We start from the raw sequence: 5,501 nt of genomic DNA, 5'->3' as shown, positions 1-5,501 counted from the left end.
GCGCTTTATGATGACATCAGACTTCATCATAAACGCGTGAAGACAGTAAAATTGTCGGTGAGCTGTACGGCAGTTTGTGTAACCGAGCAGTCCTATTGTCTACGTAAGAAACCTTGTTTCGAAAAAGAAGCAAACAGGAAGGAAGGTGTAATAAAAGTTATATATTGTTTAATCTTGAGTTTTTTGTGTAATCATTTAAAATCAACAGAGATCAATATTTAGGGGAAATATTGATGTGCAATATGAGTGTTTTTGATTGCTTACAAACACAATTGAAGCTTAGAAAAGATAACGGCTCAGTACAGTAGACAGAACTTGTTTTCGCAATTACATTTGTGCATTTTGAATAGTACCCGTGTTTGACATTTTCATGACATAAAAGACAAATAGTAGAAATTTGTATTAATGCTTAACTACCATAGTTGTAAAACAAACATATAATTACTATTATATTACTAAACCCCCAATGAGAAATTATACCACTTCTTGTAATTTGCATTAAAATGTGAAAATATTGCTATTTTATGTAAGCTAAAAGCTCCACTTTTGATATTTTGGTAATTTTCTTAACTACTTAACTTTTTCTGTAGGATAACCTACTGTAGATCAAACTGCACAAAAAGGTGTGATATATCCAAACACCAAATATAAGTGAACATTACCATTTATGTTTTTATCTGTTTTAGGTAGCACAATCTCACAGTCAGTGTATGTATTAAATTCACTGCCGAAATTCATAATTCAGAAGACGATGTCATTTATTCTAACATCTGTTAATAGCGAAATTTATTTTTATTTTTCTGTGTGGGGGAAGAAAAAAAAAGAGCTAGCAGAGGATGGTTTCGATCCATCGACCTCTGGGTTATGGGCCCAGCACGCTTCCGCTGCGCCACTCTGCTCGGTGAGGTTTTTTTGCTTTAATCTTTGATTATGACTTTTCTTTACAGTTTTGAATCACATCAATGATAATTTTTTTTAAATAAATAAATCGTCATTGCGTAACATTTTCAGTTCACGAGTTACCTATTTAAGCCTTTACCTTAATCGATAGGTTTTATTTAAAATATCTAATTATGATACGATTAACTCAGAAACAGAATCACTTTTATTCGCCAGTACGTGTCAGGTACAGGAATTTGTGTTGGCACATTCGGAACCTGCCCAACACAAAAATCACACAGATGCAAAAGTAGCATTAACATTACTGACATAATTACATTGGACAATATAAAAAAGATGGGGAGACACAAAAACACAGTCACAGTATGTGTTCACAGTACAGTACAGATGCGCGGAACATGTAGACATTACAGTATATATAAGACACAAGTACAGTACTTTCACATTTTATAGTACAGTGCAAATGTACAAACGATAGATATTTTTTATAGTATATGCAAAATACACGGCAAGTTCAGATCATGTGCGAAAGTACGGTCTAAGTAAGGTGCAACTATGTATAATGTTAGGTAAAACGCAACATTTCTTAAGCGCAAAACGTACAAGATTTATGAACCAAATTGGCAATAATACTAATACAAAGTTTTTGACTTAGTCGAAAGTGGAAGCTACATATATATATATCTCTCTTATACTCTATTTTTTATTCACATTTTTTATAAATTGTAAGTAACCGGATAACAAAATGAAAACAGGTTATACGGATATTTTTTGTTTTCTGTAAGATATTTTAACCAAGCTTTTTGCAAAAGTAATATTAAAGGTTATTGTGGTTTAAAACACAAATTTATTACCCACATGCTTGCTGAAGTTCATTACCAAGAATAAAACATTTGCCCCCTTTTTTTCAGAACACTTGCCTTATCTGTCCTTAATCTGTTGTAAAAGTAGTTTTCTAATGTTAATAAAGAAGTATTACCCTAAAACCAACACATCTTGTCATTTGGGTGGTTTAAATATAATATTTATCCAGTGAGACAGGTACAAAATTCAGTCTTGTGTGGTTTATAGTGACAATTGTCAATGTGTTCTGTTCCTTGTTATGAGTAACAAAACTTTTATTTTCAATTGATTCCCATGAAAGAACCATTACCTAAGATGCTAAAAAGTGAGGTACTATAAGGTCTGCTAGCCAGGGGCCACAGAACTCAAAAGATATTTTAACTGCTTGATTCTGATCAAACAAAGAGCATAGAGAGGTGAACATCAGCTTTTACTGTTAAAAATAAGATTTCTTATTTAACATGCTCTGTGCTTATAATATTTGCAAAACAAAGATTCATGTTTGGTAGAGCAATCTTTTTTGTAGATTTGGATTTATTTGATGATTTAAAATATGTTACCAAATCCTCAGTGTCTGCACCACTACTGTCACTTCATAATGTTATGATATGAAAATACAGTATATGATGATCATGGCATGTGCAGTAATATAATTACTGACTTTAACACATTAACAGTCAAAACTTCAAAGACTGCAAGGCTAGTACATGTTGCTAAAAATAATTTAAATATAACGCAACATACCCTAACATTTCCAAACTTGAAATGAACTGGACAATGGATTCTCGAGTTCAATTGCTCTTTGTTGGACAGTGCTGCTTCTAGTGGGTTGGGGTTGCATACATATGGTTTCTCTAATTTTCCCCAACTTCCAGGAGGTACTGCACTACTCATGAATACAACCTTGTTCGTCACCTTATCCAGTTAATAACAATAATTCCTTATACGTATATAGCACTTTTATGGACACTCCACTCAAAGTGCTTTACAGGTAATGGGGACTCCCCTCCACCACCACCAATGTGCAGCATCCACCTGGATGATGCGACAGCAGCCATAGTGCTCCAGAACACTCATCAGCCATCAGTGGGGAGGAGAACAGAGTGATGAAGCCAATTCATAGATGGGGATTATTAGGAGGCCTTGATTGGTAAGGAAAATTTGGCCAGGACACTGGGGTTACACCCCTATTCTTTTCGAGAAACGCCCTGGGATTTTTAACGACCACAGAGAGTCAGGACTATGGTTTTAAGTCTCATCCAAAGGACAGCACCTGTTTACAGTATAGTGTCCCCATCATTATGCAGGGGCATTAGGACCCACATGGTCCACAGGGTGAGCGCCTCCTGCTGGTCCCATTAACACCTCATCTAGCACCAACCTTAGTTTTTCCCAGGAGGTCTCCCAGCCAGGTACTGACCAGGCTCACACCTGTTTAACTTCCGTGGGCTGCTAGTTGTGGGTTGCAGAGTTATATGGCTGTTATGATAGGGCAGTTAAGGAGTTCAACACCATTACCTCTATGCCTGGGATTAGAGCTGTGATTCTTGATGGCTTATTCACCTTATTCACCCAAAGCAAATAACAAACCCAACTTAGAACAGTTCAAAAAGTTCCCTTCTTCTCACAAGTAGGTCTCTACCACATTAACTAGTCACCTCACAGAGGCCAGGTTTAAATACTTTAGACCCAATTGACAGGTAGGTTTCCAGTTACGTAGGGGTCAGTAACGGTACAAACATTTTCAAAATGTCGAACTTTACAGAGGGCAAACAGAAACATGACGCAACACAACACAACAGAAGGCAATTGTGGATCCACACATAAAACATTCAAAATTGGTAACAGTTTGAATTGCTGCTTCTAGGAGGATCCTAGCAAAAATAGTTACAACAAATAATACGATTCATAAACAGTAAGACACTAATGCATGTATTAATGATCCTATCCTGGGCAGGAAAGTACTGTGCATGTATGTGCAAGACCCTTGCAAAAATATTGCTAAATAAAAGGAAAATACAGACTGGTAAAACAAAAGAAACAACAATAACATTACCACTGGAAAAAGACTAAAGTACAAAGTCATTTGCTACGCCCTTCCATTTAAAATTAAATGTCACAGATAATGTATGTATAAATGAAAAAAAAAACATTCACAATGATTATGATGATGAATACAATGTTTAATACTTATATTTTCCCTGCACTCTACTGATTTCATCCAGAATGATTCTGCACAACTCCAAGGTCCATGGCATAAAACATTATCCCAGTTAAAATTAAAATCCTAATAAAAGTATAGGAACTCCTCAACTGCTACCAATGTTGTTAGGAGTAATTCTGAAATTCTACACAAAGCCCATTAAAAAAACAAATTGAATAAAACTTTGCCTTTAAGCTTTATAAGATGTTTGCTGTTGTGTTAGTATTTTACACACAAAGGTGATCAAAATCTGGCATTTAGTGTACAATTTTCTAAAATCCAGAAACTGATGATAACAGTGACAATGTTATGGCACAAAGTAGGAAAAACACGCAAGTATATCAATGTAGTCAATACCTCAGTAATTATATCTTTAGCAAAAGAATATGACTTCACAATTTTGATTTCAGTTTCTGAGAAGAAAAGCCTTTGTAGAACATGTATTATATTCACAAAGAAAACAGGGACATTCTTGTGATGATTTTTATGTGTCTTCCAAGTGAATAGCTTGTATCTTTCCTGAAAGGTCTGTCAGAGCACTATACTGTATAATTTATTTGTTTATAATTACACTTATTATGCTCATTGTCCTTCACTACATAGTATTGAAACAATACTTTGTTTCTGACATAAGATATGTCAGAAAAGCTTAAAAGACTCTGACAATAAACACCCTTCTTACAAGCTCTGATTACACTTTGATGAGTACCAAATAACTAGCAGATTGTTTCTAAGTCTTATTAATATAATTGATCAGAAGGCTAATGTTATAATAATCATTTGGAGAGCAGTGTCCATATGAAGTCACCACTAGACTAATTTAAAGGGTAACTGGATAGTTACTGGAAATGTTAAGTCTCGATTAAATGCTTTATGGTTATTATACTCACGTCTCATATTTGAAGATGTGAGCCAATTCCTCTAGATAAAAGCTTTTTATAATGGGCATGATAGTATTTGTTCATCTTGAAAAATCATTTGTTTGACAAATCACTTGATTATAAACGTCAATCACAAAGAGATTGAACGGACAGTTAAAACTATTTGAAAATGATCTCTCTCCACCTAGAGAAACAGATTGGAGACATCTTGAATCTCTGCTTCTAGTGAACTCCAGGAGGATCTTAGCAATCAGAGGACTAGCAAATGGATATTATGTTCTTTATCTGGAGCATCTGTGCAAAAACTTTTAGAGCTTTCAAACACTAGACAGGAAAGTCATGCAGTGTGTAGGCTTACATGGACTTGCTGAATGAGGTAAAACCAATGGTCAAAACAGCGTGGACCTACATTCTACTCCCGTCTATGAACAAATCTCAGTTCTGTTGAACGCAAGTGAAAATGGTGGAAAATTAAGTTCCAGTTGTACCTTAGCTGAAGCTTATTCTGCATGAAAAACAATTTAAAAGCTACAAACATTTAAAAACCTTGTTGAATACAATACAGCCAATACTTTTCAAGCTGTTCTTGCTGTGTACAGTGGTCCAAAACATAATTTCTAGTAAGTAGAGATATGTGACTATTCTATTTTTTTTGGCCAGTAAGCATACATGGA

The 5,501-nt window shown here is 34.9% G+C and overlaps 1 non-coding gene across 1 annotated transcript; it reads right to left on the bottom strand.

The window, feature by feature from the left end:
* Positions 1-827: 827 nt before the first annotated feature.
* trnam-cau (transfer RNA methionine (anticodon CAU)) lies at positions 828-899 on the bottom strand. Its single transcript has one exon. It is a non-coding gene; the product is annotated as a tRNA-Met (tRNA).
* Positions 900-5,501: the final 4,602 nt, after the last annotated feature.

Source organism: Lepisosteus oculatus, chromosome 9 (genome assembly GCF_040954835.1).
Source record: "Lepisosteus oculatus isolate fLepOcu1 chromosome 9, fLepOcu1.hap2, whole genome shotgun sequence".
Classification (NCBI taxonomy): domain Eukaryota; kingdom Metazoa; phylum Chordata; class Actinopteri; order Semionotiformes; family Lepisosteidae; genus Lepisosteus; species Lepisosteus oculatus.
This window is presented reverse-complemented; position numbering and strand designations above follow the sequence as displayed.